This window comes from Xenopus tropicalis, chromosome 1 (assembly GCF_000004195.4).
Source record: "Xenopus tropicalis strain Nigerian chromosome 1, UCB_Xtro_10.0, whole genome shotgun sequence".
Taxonomy (NCBI): domain Eukaryota; kingdom Metazoa; phylum Chordata; class Amphibia; order Anura; family Pipidae; genus Xenopus; species Xenopus tropicalis.
In genome coordinates, this window is record NC_030677.2 from 89,681,961 (window position 1) to 89,700,315 (window position 18,355).

The 18,355-nt window shown below is 38.9% G+C and overlaps 1 long non-coding RNA gene across 1 annotated transcript; it reads right to left on the reverse strand.

The window, feature by feature from the left end:
* Positions 1-1,157: 1,157 nt before the first annotated feature.
* On the reverse strand, positions 1,158-1,976 carry LOC116408312. Its single transcript, XR_004220864.1, has 3 exons — positions 1,885-1,976; positions 1,432-1,495; positions 1,158-1,232 (listed from the first exon to the last, which is right to left on the reverse strand). It is a non-coding gene; the product is annotated as an uncharacterized LOC116408312 (long non-coding RNA).
* Positions 1,977-18,355: the final 16,379 nt, after the last annotated feature.

The window sequence follows — 18,355 nt, forward strand, 5'->3', positions numbered from 1 at the left end:
GGACCTGCTAAAATACAGGAGAATGGATGTTGAAGCCGTGTATCCATGGCCTCTATTTAGTAGCCAAAAGGTAATGTTGTAAAATCATTTGACAGCTGTCTCTTTGTATAAACACACTTTTGTGTTTTCCGTAGCGTCCTGGTCTCTATCTGCCAACGTTTCTTGTTTTTGACAATACCAAATTGTTCTGTTCCTATTGTCTTTTGCGTCTTAACATCTGTATTGTGTGGGTAATCCAGAACCAGATCTTTTAGGCTGTCAAAATTAATAACCTGGGTGTTAGCAACATTGAGCGTTATGCCTTTCACTTTCAAGGTTGTTTTACCAGTGTTAAGCCTGTAACCATGTCTTGGGCCCTGCAGATACAAATTCTGTGATAAGTGTGTTATTTGGCACCTCACTGGTCAGTTTACCCAGATAATCACCCAGTGGTAGATTCCAGTCACCTTCTTTACTCACAAAAATAACAGAGTCTGTGTCATGATAGAGGAACCTTTCTTGTAGCCTGTCTAGAAGTTTGTATAATTCTAGTCTGGCGTATGCTGTAGTAAAACAGGCTATAAAGATGTTGGTGTTTTTATTGATTGTGTACCGTTCCTTACTGTATTTCCAATTTACAGCAGCTGTCTCATCATTTATAAAATTAACCTCAGAAAGTTCATAGTAAGCTAGAAATGCTAACTTGAAAAGTTCATTAGGGTCTGTGACAATGCTGGTGTGTGGTAGGTTAGATCTCTGACCAAACTTGCCCCACAATGAATTGAGAAATAATTTGGAAATTTGACGTTTTGTAGGGTTTACGGCTATCTTATCTGCACGTAACTGAATGCCCTCTTTTTCATAAAATGCGTCAATGTATTGTTTTTTCTTGGCCGCATCAGTACACCAGTTTTGATAACCTGATGCTTCTTGTTTGTACACTCACGAAATGTTTTCCCCCTTTTTTCAGTCTGTGATGGTTTTTTGTGTGTTGCCCGGCTCTCAACATTATGCGCAATGATCTCAATGCCGGGCTCTTTTAGAGTTGCACAGTCAAGAATGTTTAGGTCTAAAATAAAAATATAGTTTTCTAAGCGCCGTGGTTATGATATCATACATTATATTTGAGCCCTATACTAATAATGGTGATTAATGTACAAACAATACAGTACGCTTACCTCTAGCTGTTACTCCTAAAATATCTTCTGTTTGTGAATAGGGCAATGGTGGTAATACAACATCCATAACAGCCGCTATAACAAAAATGAATTAATAAATAAAAAAAAAAAAAGATAGCAAGTTTACTAATTAAACAATGATTACTGTATCAAACATACAGTTAAGATAGATAGATAGATAGATAGACACATAGATAGATGATAGATATATAGATAGATATATAGATAGATAAATAGATAGATAGCTACATAGAAAGATAAAGTAAAAACATACCTAACTGAGAATCTGTAATGTCCCCAAAGTTGTTAAACATGCTATTAGCGCTGTGTTGAGACATCTAGAAATACAACACAATACAAATAAAAATGAGTCAATGTAATATTGAAGTTATACTAACATTATTTACACCAATTTAACAGACTTATAAATCTATGCTGGGACGTTATCCTTATAATATATACTAAAATAACCTGTCTGAAAAACAGCCTAAATTTTAGGAAACCATCATGTGTGAACAACAGGCTGTTTAAACAGAACATAAAAGTATAACATTTTAATAAGTTTTAGTTGCATAAAATATGGAACAAAAGCCATCAAATAACTAAATAATAATTAATTTTAAGAAATAAATGCGATTAAAATGTTCTGTATATAGCAATTACAAAAATATATATAGCAATTAATAAAGTATAAAAATATAAAATATATAAAATAAATAATACATACCTTGTTTTTTTATCGTCAGAAAAATGTTTCTGTGAATAAAACTTTTGTACTGTCCAGGTCTCATGGTACGCTGTATTTATGTCCAACCTGTATTACCGCCCATAGATATCTTGTTTTTGCGATTGGGTAGGCCTAAATTACGCCCCAAAACTATCTGCACTGCTATTGGGTCTGCTTAAATATAAGTTTTAGATATTACCATATTTAACACTCCTCCTCAACTTATAATTAATTAGACTAGATACCATTTAAACATATGTTTCTAATTTGTATATGCTTTTGTCCCTGATCATTTTCCTGTGGTCAAGAGTCCCCAGACACAGGGTGTCCTGATTGCTTACATAATTGATATAGCATATGTGCTTTGTCTTTTGTTTCTGGTCAGTTCCCGAGGTCATATTTCCCAGACACAGGGGGTACTTATTGCTAATATAATTGATATAGCATATGTGCTTTTGTCTTTTGTTTCTGGTCAGTTCCCGATGGCCAAAGGGCCATCTGGCATTAGTGATTATATATTTGAATGGTCACACTTCCCTAATATGTTCACTGACAACCCCCCTAATTTTACAATCTGGGAAACCCAGGTTTGCATCTCAAACTAGCATGTATCACTTTTGCTTTAGAAAATACACACAAATGTTGGCCATTAATAAATATGTTTATTGTATAGTTTAATAGTATCAGTTACAGATCATAGCTGTGTTTTCACAATACGGTATACATGTTTGATTGTTATGACAACACTGTCTAAGTCTAAATGTTAAATACAGCATACGTTTCTTTACAAAATGTTTTACTATTCTATCATTTCTTTTAAAATCACTATTAAAGAATTTTAATACATTTTTTATAAGACACACCACGGGCTATATGGTGTAACATGAATATACAGTAATGACCGCAGTATGAGCTAACAGTATCCTGTAGCTGTCTATTTTGGTATGTTATTCTTGTAGAATTTCTTTTTAAAAATTGTATAAAATCCTTTGGAAATACAACATTTTCTGGTGATAACCCATAGCTATCAAAAAATATAGAGTTCTTATTATCACATAAAATAATTAAGACCCAGTGATGGCCGCGTTGTTGTGAATTGTCTGTATTTACAATATATGCAGCAGGCTTCTGTTGGACCTTATGTCGCGGTAATAAATCACATGGAAACACACCCATAAACATTCTCTGGGCAATTGTATCTGATTTCATAATGTGGGTAATTTCCAAGTTATTCATTTTTAATTGTAGTCATACAATATTTCTCTTCTATTATTGATCTCAATAATGTTTGCATTTACAGAATATACAATCATATTAATGGTGTTTGGTGTAGGTTCTGCAAATCTTATTTCAGCTCTTAGATTGCCCGTCTTTACTAGAGAGAAATGTGCTCCGGGTTTTTGATCTGGTGATAAATCAAATCCAAATAAAGTAAAACCATTCATAAACTCTTCACGATCCACTGAAATCCCATTATCTGATTTTTGCTTGCCAGAAAGGTGTACATGGGCCATGTATTCATGAATTGCAGCATCATTTTGGAAGGTAGGCTGAAATCCTCTCCCACCAGGTACCTGTTGCCCGTCAACATATAAATTAATGATGGAAACATAATGGATTCCTCTTGTAGCTTCCACTGAAATCATCATTATCCACAAATCCTAATATTACAGTTTTAGGAATTTACCCCAGAAAGAGATTTTCGTGGTTTGTGATCCTTGTGCCTGCAGGTATACTGTATACTTTCAGAGATACTCGATCAATGGCATACTTTGCGTTTGTTGTCAAAAGCGCTTGGCTGTGGCCTATTCTGACTACTGGAGAGACCTGCACTCTTTTAACATAGAGGGCCGCTTGTAATATTTGCACTTTATAGTGTTCAGCATCAGCAGTCATCAGACAAAAAGCGTCCTTATTTCTGGATACCGTATATACTCGAGTATAAGCCGAGTTTTTCAGCACAAAAAATGTGCTCAAAAAGTAACCCTCGTCTTATACTTACCCCCGACCCTTGGACGGACGCGTGTCCGTGTATAACTGCGCGCGCGCAATTCTAGTAAATACGGTACCTGTTTGTCCTCACCGGCTGCTCTTTGCTCGCACCCCTCCCGTGTCCATGTGTAGCTGTACGCACGCGCTTGTGTTTGCGTGCGCACGCACTTGCGCGTATTACCTCGGGCTTGGAGATTGCCAGACGGATGCATGCTACACAGTGTGGTCTGCACAGTGTGACAATATCAGTGCAGCAGAGGTAATCACAATTTAAAGTGTTATTGACTGTGCTTTAGGGGAATGAATACATTTCCTACAGGCATTGTATCTTACATGATCATGCCCTTAAAGAGAAAGGCCACCTTTTAGTTAACTTTTAGTTAAGCATGCCCCACATTGGAAAGCACTGTCACTCACTGCACAGACCAGCAATGTAACTCTCCTTTACTCAGTGGCCCAGAAACACATCACATTGACCCCAGAATTATGTGATATAATGGCACCAGCAAACTATGACACAATTTCCCCAGCTTTTCAAGATAGTGACCCAAACAAGGTATCAAACAGATACTGAAGTATTTACTTATACAGTGGCCCTCAGTGACATATGACATGGTATATGGCAATATATGATCCAGTAGCCCAGCAATATATGACACAGTAACCCCAGACATTGACCCCCAGTACAATGACAGTGATCAGTTATCTATTATTTATTTATCAGTTATTTATTTGATTATTGATACTTAGCAGTAGCGGCTGCATTTCCCACCCTAGGCTTATACTCGAGTCAATAAGTTTTTCCAGTTTTCTTAGGTAAAATTAGGTACCTCGGCTTATACTCGGATCGGCTTATACTCGAGTATATACGGTAGTTTAATTTTGAGATCAAGTCCATTCAGAATCAGGCACGGTGAATTAAAAATATCACCATAAATGGGTCCTATAATTTCTACAGTTTTTGAGCCGGCTGTAAACTGGGCCCTTTTGTTGAATCCTGTATTTTCCCCATTAGGTGTCCTATCATGATGATGGCCGGCTGTGTCTTTATAAAATAAGCCGGCCGTGAATTGTGAAGATAGAGGAGGGTTTCAATGTAAGCTCTGTAAGTATATAGATTATCAGATTGTGAAATGAGTCGATCACCCAAAGTTATATCCACTTGGTTAAAGAGACTGGCTATAGGGTAATTGATAAAGCCCTTGTTTAACAATTTTACAAAGTATGTACAAGAGTGTGTTATTTAGGTCATAATAATATTCACCACTCCTTGATATAAAAAATTCCAGCGGCGCATTGTCTGCAAGTGCCGCTATGGGCTGAGACTCTACATAGAGGGATTTTTCAATACTTGTCTGTGTAGGAGGTATTTGAAAGATGTCCAGTTCAGATTTAGCACATTCATCAGAACTGTCGTGTACAAAAGCCATGTTGCTCTCTTAAAAGATGTCACCGGGTGAACGTCTGGCTGTTTTCTGCACACGGCGTCTTTTACGTTGTGTGCTTTTATTGGTTGCCATTGTTAAGAAAGCTGAATTATAATGCCTCTTATATTTCCTTGGCTTTTTACTTATGTATGCAATGCCTGATCCTTCTTGTTCTTGCGCTTGGAGGTTTATTCTATCCATAACAGCTGTTGAGACATTGGCAACTGCGTCTTTGACTATGTTTTTGCAGAATTCTTTACATGTGGTTTTATAATTTCTAGGCCTCTTCGAAAAATCGGGGAGATAGTCTTAAAAAAAACGCGGAAGAGACCCCCGATTCCTGCTCCATACATATATTCACTGCCGCGGAACCCATCCAGCCCATGGCCACTTTGTGTAATGTAATAATGGGTATATACAGCCGGATCCCCATACGTTCTTTTGGACAGCATTTTTAGTATGACAGTTCCTTGCGGGGTCTAAAATGTAATCGCACCAGGCATTTACCGTACTTGAATTTAACTGGTTTACACTGGTCCGAATAAATTGAAATTGCCACTGAAACAAAGTGCTGTTTGCATATAGGTATGTAATCTGGTCGTGTGTATCGCTGTGTGATTATCTCATTGTTTTTACCACTGATTTCTACAGTCCGGAGAAGTTGTACATAACTGTCGCCCACTACAACCATTGTGTAAAATCCTGCTTTTATATCTGCATAAATCTTTTTGACTTTTGGTAGAGAGGTACCATATGGAGCTATATAACCATCCATACCTAAAATATGGGCAAGCTTTTCTCCGGGTGCAAAAGTGTATATTGGTGATTCAGATACTGATACGCTTCTTTCTAAATCATCATAATGCAGTTTAATATGCTCATGTGGAATTTTTAAACTATCGAGTCTCGCATTTATTGCTTTCACAACCTCATTAATAGTGTTATAATACCCCGATTTAATATGGTACTCTTTTTTTTTTTTAAAGGTAAATTTTTTATTGTTTTTACAACATGACAAAACAAAAATACAACAGTGTTTAGTATATTGATATTGAAATGGTGTCGATTCAGGTTTAGGCCAATACAGACAAGGGAACTATTGCTAGGCATTGTAGTTGTCACAGTGTAGGTGGCTGTGTTTAGTTCTGTCGGGTCAGTCACACTTAATGTAAGGGGATAAGCTATGCGTCCAGATTATCTTGATTATACCAACTTTCCCAGATCTTGTCAAACTTGTCGTATGCGCCCCTTGTTTCATAGGTTAGTTTGATAAGAGGAAGAGCTCCATCTACCAGCCTTCTCCAAAATGTTGGGGAGGGGAGGGTGTCTCCCATGCAGTGCATAATTACTGTTTTTTTGGCGTAGAACATGAGTGTACGCAGCCTAACTCTGGCCGCATTGGTGGGTAGGATTTCGTCTATGACTCCTAACAAGCAAGTTATTGGGTCTACTATCTGCGGTGTACCCAGTTCATTTGCTAATGTTTCCATTATTTTGGACCAGAATTCATGTATGGGGGGACAGGACCAAATCATGTGAAAGAAGTTGGCACCGCGGGATTTACATCTTGGGCAGAGGTCATCCTGTCTCCTCCCAAATCTCATCAGTTTTAGGGGTGTTATGTAGGTTTGGTGCAGAAATTTGTACTGTATGAGCCTATCCTTTATTGGGATTAGGAAGTTATAGGCATTTTCTGTGGCTTCTTCCCATTGTTCTTGTGTTAGTTCTGGGATGTCTTGCATCCACAGGCGGTAGGCTCGATCAAAGGGTGGCTTAGTTAATGTCATAATCTCTTTATATAGCCTGGATAGTAGTTTGGCTGGAGATGGGGAGAGCAGGATGTCCTCTAAGGTTACTGTGGTTATTGTGGGGGGAAGGGTGGGGAATTGTGCGTGAAAGGCGTGCCTGAGTTGGAGGTACCTATAGAATTGTATCTGGTTTCCTATGGCTCTGTCTTGTAAGTCTTGGTATGTGGGAAACTGAGGACCAAGTGTTAGATCGCCAAGTTTCTTAAAACCCAGTCGTGGCCAGTAGGTATAATCTTGTAGTTCCTGTAAATCGGGCAGAAGCGAGTTAGCCCAGAGTGGGAGTTGGGGTGAGAGAAGTGGCCAAGGATGGTGCAAAGTTTTCAAGGCTGTGGTCCATGCTTTATGTGGGGTCAGTAGCGTATGTGGTAGGTTGGTCATATCTGTGTGGTGTCTATAAGGATAGGTGCTTAGGCCTTCTATTGAGTGGAGGATGGAGGCTTGGAGTTGTGTATTGGGATTGTACGGATTAGGAGCAAGGCACCAATGTATGTAGTAGATTTGGGAGGCTAGGTAGTAAAAGTAGAAGTGTGGCAGGGAATATGGTACTCTTTTAATTTGCCAATAACGAAATTACCTTCATGTGGCTCAAATGTGTTCCATGTGTGGGGGTATTGTATTTCTGTAAGGGCTACTTCCCATGGCCCTCGAAGGTCAACACTTTTTGCTAATTAAGTTGTGTAATTAGATATGGTGTTGTCAGGATATATCTTGGAGGATGCATTGCTGGGCAAGGTCATATAGAATGATCCATCATCCATGGTCTATAAAGCAGTCAATTGATTCTCTTCAATCCAGCTATTAAACTTTGGGGGGTAACCCAAGCATTTAACAAAAAATAAATTAATGCATTCAATATTTTTTCTCTTAATAATTTTCTCTATTCTGTATATGCGATTCTTATCTGGATGAACTTTTTGTATTTCTTCTATGGGGTCATCAGCCAGATCCTTCAGTTTATAAAGTGGTTTGAGCCCCCTGGTGTTTATATTGTAAATGGTGAATATTTCGTCTGTGTAACTCTGCTCATACCCTTTACTAAAAGTTCCTTTATATTTAGAAATTCTGACATCATCACCGATTTTGAATTTGGGTTTAATCTTTTTAGAAGAAAAATATTCATAGTAAAGATTCTTCCAGATTTTTAATGAATTTTGTTTTGTAACATCAGCTGGTCTACACCGAATTGTTGAGTGATATGTTTGATTGTAGCTATATACCAAGTTGTGCAAAATATCAATATATCTAAAAGTGTTACGTTTTGTGAGATATCGCCACATTTTAGTCTTTAATGTACGGTTAAACCGTTCCACTAAAGAGCATTTCACAGTGTCTGATGAAACAAAATGTCTTATTTTGTATTTATCAAAAAGCTGCTTTACTTCTTCATTCAAGAATTCTTTACCACGATCTGTTTGTATTTTAAGCGGTGTTCGGTGATCCTCTTCAAATATTCTCTGAAAGGCCGTGGCCACCGCTGTCCCTGTCTTATTGCGCAGGCCACAACACCAGGCATATTTTGATAGGACATCTATAACTGTCAAAATATATTTTATACCATCATTTTCTTTGAACAAATCTATCATGGATACCAGGTCTGCTTGCAACTGTGAGTCGATATCTGAAACCACAACTTTGTTTCTTTTAAAGTTCTTTCTAACAGGCTTATGCAGTGCATAGACATCTTGCTGATTTAACCTATTCTTTTACATCTTTTCTTTTTAACCACTATAACCACACTGCGCAGAATCCTTTTTTTTAGTCACAGACGTGTCCGGGCATAACACTATACATGCCCGGGCATGTCCTCAATATACATGAATCCATCCCCATTGGCTGATCAGGGTCACGTGGTAATGCCCCTTGAATAAGCCATCCCATTGGTTGCTCAGGGTCACGTGGTAATGCCCCTTGAATAAGCCATCCCATTGGTTGCTCAAGGTCACGTGGTGACATTCCTGTGGGTGTACTGGGCGGGGCTCAAGCGCTGATCGATGGGTGTAGTGGGTGGGGCTTAAACCGGAAGGGGCGGGCATCTGACACATTAAACCAGAAAAGGGTCGGGCACCTGTCACTTTACCGGAAGTGGGCGGTTTGACAAAAGGTATAGACGCTTAAATATATTTATTTACTCAAAATGTAATTATTGTCTCATTCATTAAGCTAAAACTAGCATAGCAATGCAAATGTGAGGTAAAACTTTTTTATATATAAGATATAAATTGAACTTTTTGTTAAATCAGTGTTTTACTTGTTTTTAAATGTTAATGAGGCTTTTTGCACCTATTGTTCTAGGATTAGACAGAAAACTTGTCCCCTAACAATAGGCTGCTAATCCCTATTAATATGTTAAAGTGGACCTGTCACCCAGACATAAAAAGCTGTATAATAAAAGTCCTTTTCAAATTAAACATGAAACCCAAAATAATTTTTTTATTACCACATCCAAACCCATTATAAAAGCATTTTAAAATCCCAGCTGTCAATCATATAATGCCTGCCCCGCCTCTATGCCTTAGGCATAGAGGTGGGGCAGACAGTTACTTTCACTTTCAATTCAGAACTTCTTAGATGTCGCTGCCCTCCTTACATTCCCCCTCCCTCCTCACCATCTAATTGTGTAACCAGTGCATGGACATGGGCACTAGGGCACAGAAACAAGATTTTGGCAGGATGCAATGCCTGCTTTGATAACAGTGTCCACAAAATGGCCCCTGCCTGCTTGCTGCAATTGTGAATTCCAAGGCTGAAGAAAATAAGATTAAAATAATTTATATAGTGTAAGTAAAGTTTATTTTGCTTGCCAAACACAATAGAAAACAATTTGAAATTATTTCTTAAGGTGACAGGTCCGCTTTAAAGATCCCCCAATGGGGCCCCTACTGGAGGTGTGAAATGGAGACTGGGGGAAACAAAACAGAAGAGCTTAGAATTGATCTGACAGAGTTACACTGAGCTTCACTCCATTTTGAAAATGTCGGGAAAAAATGTCGTTAAAACGCTGTTTAAATGTCGTTTAAACCTCAAATTCACAAAAAAGTCTGTAAATTGTCTTTCTTTCACCAAAAACAGAAAAGTGGCGGTTGAGTCAGAATTTAGGCGGATTTCTGTTTGTGAATCTGGAGAAAGTGTTTTCCACCAGTTTTTCCACCACTTTTACTCCAAAAAAGGGCTATCTCCACTTTTGTGAATTCCCCCCAGTGTGTCTGGAGTATGATTATAATGTGAAATAGAAAAGTTTATTTTTTTACATGCTACCCCCCCGAAGAGTTGTAAAATTAAAATATTTCACTATATTTCACTATACAAACGCGATTTTAAAATTGATTAATTATATCTTTATTAAAATGACAATGCACAATGTTATTCATATTATATTCATAATTCTTGAAAATATATTATATTAACTTGAATAACTGTATATAGTATGATGCATGTTTTACAGGTTAATGAATTGAACTTTACTTATAGATTTTGGCATATGTAAAGTGCTTCTAGACCTGAGTATGCTTGTTTGCGTGCAGCAGAGCAGCTTAGGAAAAGTAGTGTTAGCAGATGGCAGATGTAGCTTTAGGATGGGCAGCGCAGTTGGACTGAAGCACACTTAGAACAAGCAGGGATTGGTAAGGTTGGAGGCAGTAGCGATGGTTCTGCAGCACTAGGAGAATGCAGGCTAAGAGAATAGGGCAACAAACACCTATTGCGTTCCAGTAATTAGATTGTCTGAGTGCTAGTGGACCATACAAATGCCTCTTCTGCGTTTTACGGTCACCATACAACTGCAAGCCGCTAATGGTGGTGGTTGCTATTGGTGCACGCTCAGTAGTGGGAGGGCCATGCGTGAACTTGAACTATGGGTGAACGCTCCTACTCTAGTGTATAAAAGCACACTCACAAATATTGTATAATACGCGTGCGCTTCCCAATGGTCCTGGCAAGTGCGCATGTACACTGGTCTTGGTCTTAGTGCAGGAGCATGGCATGATGGGCATTTCCTTTACAGAACTCAGTGTTTTTTTTTTTATTTTTATGATGCTTCTGATCTTCAAAACAACCGGAATATGGGGAGACTTCGGGGCATCAACAGGACTGGAGATATGCCTCAAGATAGGGTACTTTAGTACCCTTTCCTTCTCCTTTAACAACACAACAACCTTTAATACGGATTAACCTTTTTTAACATATTATACCTTTTGTTATTACATCATCATTTTGGGGCCGATTCACTAATGTACGAATTATGAAATTCGATCATTCCTGATGATCGATAATGTCACGAAAATTCTTTTTGTTTGAATACGGAAATTTCGTACTTACGATCCGAAAGTTCAGCAATTTTCATATTGAAACGATCGTTTATGTATGGCAAAATTTACAAAATCTTTTGTATCCCAACAATCATAAACGGTGCAAAACCCTTTCTGACACTTCAGTGCATGATGCATGATTTCCAAAGGACTCAATGGCACTCTGCAGCTCCAACCTGGCCAAAAGATCCATGATACTGAAGCGTGAATGAATTCCAAAACTTTCATATTCGTTGAGCAAATTGTCACAAAGTATGAAAAAGTTGCAGAAAAAACACACAGTTCTAAAAGAAAAAGTACGTTTTTTTTCTATTCGTAACCAATCGTACATTGATAAATGGGCCCTTTTGTGTGTCAATAACCTTAATTTTTCTATTTTTGTGTGCACTCCATTTATTACTAATTGCTTATGTGTATATTTATCACTAAAACTAACAACAGGGAGAACTGTAATCATTGAATCTGTATAGGCAGAGTTTACTGACAGATTCGTGCCACCCAGTGGTCAATGCAGTTTTAAGTTGCCCATGAATAGTGATGAGCGAATCTGTCCTGCTTTGCTGTAAAATTCGCGTAACATGTTTGATGCTCGCCATTTTTTTTTTGTTGCCCGCATATTTTTTTGGCGCCCACGCCTTTTTTTATGTGACCACGCCCATTTTTACATGTCCATTTTATGTGACCACGTCTATTTTTACATGACCTCACCCAATTTGATGCGACTAATTTTTTTGCTGCAGATTTTCACGGAAGTTTGGTGAAACAATTCACGAAAACAATGGCGAAATGCGGAAATTCTATGCAAATCCATGCCTGCTGAAAAAATTTGCTCATCACTACCCATGAATGATTTTTTGAAGCAGTTTCATGCTACTTTATTCCAGCACTACTGGGGTTACAGCTCCTAAGCAGTTCCATATCTGTAAGTGCTTTTCCCCCAAGGTAGCTCTTTGTCATTTCTCAAGGCTTTGCTTGTACTTCTGCAATTTAATCTCTATGAAGCTTTTTACATCTACATCCCTTTTAGGCTGATGTCAGACGAGGAGTAGGGCGGATATTCCGCCCTACCCCTCCTACTTGTGCCTGCGCCCCAATGAATGGAATACGCTTGAGTGCAGGCACATGTAGCAGAAATACGCATAAAAACGTGAGAGTTTTAAAGTCTTACGTTTTTATGCTTATTTCGGCTACATGTGCCTGCACCCGAGCGTATTCCATTCATTCGGGTACAGGCACATGTAGGAGGCGTAGGGAGGTATTTTCAGCAAACGCTTTTCCGATTGCCGAAAATATCTGCCCTACTCCTCGTCTGGCATTAGCCTTACATAGCTTTGGTATAATGTGCCTTTGTATGCAAAAGTAAGAGAGTATTAAAAACCCTCCTTTTCCTTTGTTTACCATTCTGACTAGTTGTTGACTAGTGCTGTAAGTTTTTCCATTTTCCACCATAGTTTATTGCGGATTTCTTGCATTGTGGGAGGAATACCTTTCCATTTTTTTGCTATCAGACTTCTGGTTGTCATACATAGATGTATGCAAAATCTATATTCGCTATGCTATTTTTGTTGTTTTGGTATACTTTGCTTTTTCATCTGCTGCTGGCTGAAATAAAAGCCATTTTCTCCTTAACCCTTTAAGTGCCAGCAGAATTTCACATTTCCGTTTCCCTTAGTGCCAGATGTTTTGTAAACATTTTGTGCTCTCACATTTTAGGGGCATTTACTGTGGGGGCAGGAGGAAAACTATATATCTTTTTTTCAGGAGAACCTGAGCTTTCCAAATCTGGCTGAGTTTTTGTGCATTTCCACTTTTGGAACAAATGTTAGAGTACCCAAAGAAATTGCATACTTTCCAAATCCAAAAATCCCATATCATTAGGAAACCATATATTTTTGAAAAGTATACATTCTGCCGAATCCACAGTCTTTCTACTCCTAAGTACCAAACAGAAATCCTAAATATGAAAGCCAAGGGTCCACTGAACAGTTTGATGCCAATTCTGCATAGTATTACCAAAGCATATGGCATTTAGAGACCCCAAAAGGAAGTTAGTGCATGCAAATTGCACCAGAGGTAATTTTAGATACTGAAAATGCAACACATTTGCTGCATATTTTTGTGTTTTTACCCCAACGTAAAAACACAAAAAACTACATTAACCCCCCCCAAAACCATATATTTTTGGAAAGTACACATTCGGGTGACTTAAAAATAGGTACTATGTCTTGGTACTCCAAAGTTTGGAGTCACAACAAATTGCCCCGAATAAAACTTAAGCTACTGAAAATTCAACATATTTACTGCATTTTTTGTGATAAAAATACAAAAAAAATATGTTGATACCTTGGGTAAATATGTTTTTTTATGGTAATTTCACAATTTATTAGTATTGAATATATCTACTACATTAAAACAAGTTATGACTTGGCTAGCCAGCCTACCAAAATTCACAATCACATGTAGTTACAGTCAATTAATACCTTACTTAAATTCATATATATTAGAAAGTTTACAAATTGCAAAAATTATGATTTTTAAAAATAGTAAATCAATAAGGGCAAAAATTCCAAAAATGGATCACTAAAAATAGTCCAAAACTCATAAAGGAGAGAGGTATCTCTCAAGGTGACTGCAGAACCTTTTATTCTACACAAGTTCCACTTCAGTTACTCTGGTGGGATCAGTGAGAGATTATATGTTTGCAGGATTTTTTTTTATGCTGTTGTGGCCAGATTGTTAGCATGTTGGTAAAAACAGCCCTTATTAATTTGCAGAAGTCCCAATCCTTCAATATAACAAACGGAATTGTGATTATGTAAATAGATGTTTCCACAGCCATTAGCAATAATATTTCTATAACACTAAATAAGTCTTCTAGTTTTATGTAACAGTATAATTGGGCAAGTGTTTGTAATAACTGATGTTCAAGTTATGTATCCTAAGCGACTATATCCACAATCACAATTGGTTAAAGTAGCCAAAATCCAGCATACACCAGTGACAATTATGGGTCAACCCCCAGTCATTATATACAGTACGTGTAGTGTAAAGATTTATATATAATATGTTAAAAACAGAACAATATCATCCAATTTGAGACCATAGTTTCCTGCATTCACCAGTTTTATCTTATGAACTTCATCTAGTTCTCCTTTCTCCCGCAAATAAGTTTGTCTCTCTAGTCACTTTCTCCCACCAGTATAGATGTTACTTGTGTTCTGTTTGTTTCCACCTCTCCAACTCCTCCACCGACTCTCATCTGTGACACCTCACCTTCTCTCTCCTTTATAAAATGGCGCTTCCTATTAGTATCGCATGCAGTCCGCAGTTAAATGCAAATGCGATTTTAACTTTAAACACACTGTAATTATGATGTGATCAAATGAATTAAATTATAGCTAAGCGTTTCACTCAAATCAGAGCTTCCTCTTATTAGATTACTTTACGTTATTATATATTATATATTTATTTACAGGTGCTAAAATCTACAGTTGGTATTGATGTTGGTATATATAGTTTATGTATTTGAGTGTATAGATAGGTCAGTATAGGTTTGTGTGCGGTGGGTTTACTTGTAAGGGTTGCACTTGATGGCCTTTTTTCAACCCTATGTAACTATGTAACATAAGCTAGCGAATTTTGCTGAAAGATAGTGCTGCTAGAGAAAATCCGCTAGAGAAAACTATATGCTGGTGAAAATTTGCTTATAACAATTCACCAGTATTCTCTAGATGCAGCAAAAATTTTGATGAATTAAGCGTAGTATTGTATGTATGGCGAAGCTTTCCGAGGCAAAGCTTCACTTCTTAGTAAATGTGCCCCTAAGCCTTAATGTTGTGGCCTTACATTAAAGGACAAGGAAAGGCTAAGTCACTTGGGGGTGCCAAAATGTTAGGCACCCCCAAGTGACTTAAATCGATTACCTTGTACCCCGGGCTGGTGCCCCTGTTAGGAGAAAACAGCATCAGCCCGGGGTACCTGTTGAGAGCGCTTTTTCCTTCCTATTCGCTCACTAGCCAATTGTCCTGGACAAACGCATGCGCAGTAGAGTGAAAAACCGACTTCTATGTTAAAGTTGGTTTTTCAATCTACTGCGCATGCGCGTGCGAACGATCACGAAGGAGGAAGCGATCGCTGCTACCCCGGGCTGGTGCTGTTCTCTCTGTACAGGGGCACCAGCCCGGGGTAGAAGGTAAGCGATTTAAGTCACTTGGGGGTGCCTAACATTTTGGCACCCCCAAGTGACTTTGCCTTTCCTTCTCCTTTAAGCCCCTCTGACTTCTCAGCTCTCATACACCTGTTCACATTCTCCCTCTGCTCCTCTCAGTGGCAGAAGGAACCCCAAGCCCCTCTGGGAGTTCCTTAACAGGCAGGCAGCCTTCCTGCCCTGTGCCCTCCTCTAAGAGACCTTTCGCTCTGTAATAAAGGGGTGAACTTTTATTAATATTAATAATTTGTATTAATTGACATTAATAACAAATATTAATACATATGCAGGATCAATGATAAAGCCTTCTGATAAACTGTTAGTGAGCAGTAACTTACACACACACAAGTAATAATAGAATCAAATAGATTTACTTATCTTTGTATGCTTATAGTCACAAACATAGCCAGTTCTGCATCAATTCAGCACAGTTGGAAAGCCCCACAACCTTTGGTGCAAGACTTTCAGGTTCCCGATAACCAAGCAATGATCCAAATAGCCTGGCACTCGTTCAGGAGTCCTAGGCGAAGCTACTGACACATGGTGGAGGCAAACCCCCCAAAGACCAAGTACTGACTTGTGCCATATTGTGTGCAAACCTTTGTCATAAACAAAAGATCTAACTAAACAATTTATTAACTTTGTAGAAGGTCTTATTTGGTGCTCAAATAAGTTGTACATAGGAGTATATTGTCTATCTGCTGTCTGTTTGTTTATTCCAAGGATATTTGATGGGTAACAATACCTGTGTTTACTGTTTACCCAGCAATATACATAGAACAAAGACCAACCTTGAACATTGGACAATAGCTGTCCCAAAATCTGCTGCTTTTACTTGGCTCAAACCTAAGATTTGATTCATATATCAAAGCAGATACAGTATATATATAGTAAATCATTATAAAATCAATAAAAAACCCACTAAATAAAAAACACTCTGAGTGACCCTTCACTTTGAGCAACAACCAACCGCCTGTTGTGTAATTCCACAGCTTTTTTATTTACTGCTTTACCTGCAGCCTAATCAAGCAGCTACCTACAGTTGGAGAACTGAAAATACTAAACTAAATTTTTTATTTAATCTTTTCTCAGTTAACCAGTTTTTTCTAAGACAGTAACTAGAAAACAGCATTACCTGCTGCAAAACCAGGCCTTTTTTCTGGTACAAATTGTACACCACCTTTAACACTGGTGGAAATACACCAAACAATGATTCTGCCAGTGCATCTCTCACAGCACCAAAATAACATAAAAAGGTATTGCACAGTGTGGTTAGTGTATGTGTACACCTGGCGAAAAGAGTGTTGTTTGCGTGTGTGCAAGTAAGTGTGAGTTCTGTGAATGTGTGAAAACCCCCAACTACCCCCAAAATGTATGTGTGTGTATTAGTGTAATAAGTATATGTTTGTGTGTTGCTTGTGAGGTGATCATCTCTGACTGACACTGAGTGCTCCTGAACTTCTGATTAGTGATCCTTGGACTTCTGATTTCGGCTTGTTTCCTGACTACTCTTTGGTTATCCTTTGGCTTGACTTCTGATGTTGATCTTCTGGTTCTGACCCCGGCCTGTTCACGACTTCTTCTATCTACATCCAGTACCTGCTATTACGTGCTTATCCGTGGTTAAAGACTATTTGCGGCACTCCTGCTATTCTTCAGCTGGGCCTGTTACTGTTCCTACATCCAGTGTTCGGGTTCAGTGGGAAGTGCAGGGGAGGCTAATTACCATCTGAGTCACCGTGGTATCTGACAGTATCACCTCGCCATGAAGACTGGTGACCAAGCAGCCTCTTCCTCTGATATGCTTTCCTAACAAATGGCAGCGCTTACTCAAGCAGTTCGGGACTTACAAGGGGGCTATCAGCAACTTCAGGCTCAGATCCAGGGCCTTGGTGCAGCTGCTAATCCGGCCCCAGTGGCTCCAGCGAACTCTGCTGCCCACTCTGCTGCTGCAGCTACTCACCCACCGGTCCTTGAACCCAAGATGCCTCTGCCTGAGCGATTTTCCAGTGACAGAATAAGGTATGGTGCCTTTCTTAATGACTGTTGTTTGTTATTTCTTTTGAAACCCCATATGTATGCCTCTGAACAAACTATGGTTGGGGTAGCTATTTCTCTGCTCTCTGGAGAGCCTAAGACCTGGGCACATCAGTGGCTGGAGACCTGGAACCCTCTGTTAAGTGACTCAAATGCCCTCTTCGGTGCCATGGGACAACTCTATGATGACCCTAAGAGATCAGCAACTGCAGAAGCCATGAGTAGTTCACTCCAGCAGGGGTCCCTAAAGGATGATTTGGCCTGTGTAGGAGTCCCTGAAAGTCTAGAAGATCTTATTGAACTGGTAATTCAAATAGATCGACGTCTAAGAGAGAGATGTGTTGAAAGAGCGAATCCGTCTACCACATCCTGGGTTCTTCCTAAAGCTCCTTTTGTCCAACGACCCCTAACTCCCGCTGCCACTGTTGAACCTCCTGAGCCTATGCAGATCGGTCTTATCAGGACAGCCATCTCTCCTGAGGAAAGATCCCGCAGACGGCAACATAATCTATGTCTCCCGGGTCATTTTTTAAGAGCTTATCCTACCCGGCCAGGGGGTAAGCCCACTTCCCCTTCTTCAACTCCTACCATATCCAAGGACATTCCCCTGTTAATTGTCCCTATCTCCTTACAGTGGTCCCAAGGTTTCCTAAGGAACCAAGTCGTCATTGATTCCAGAGCATGTGTGCTGCTGTC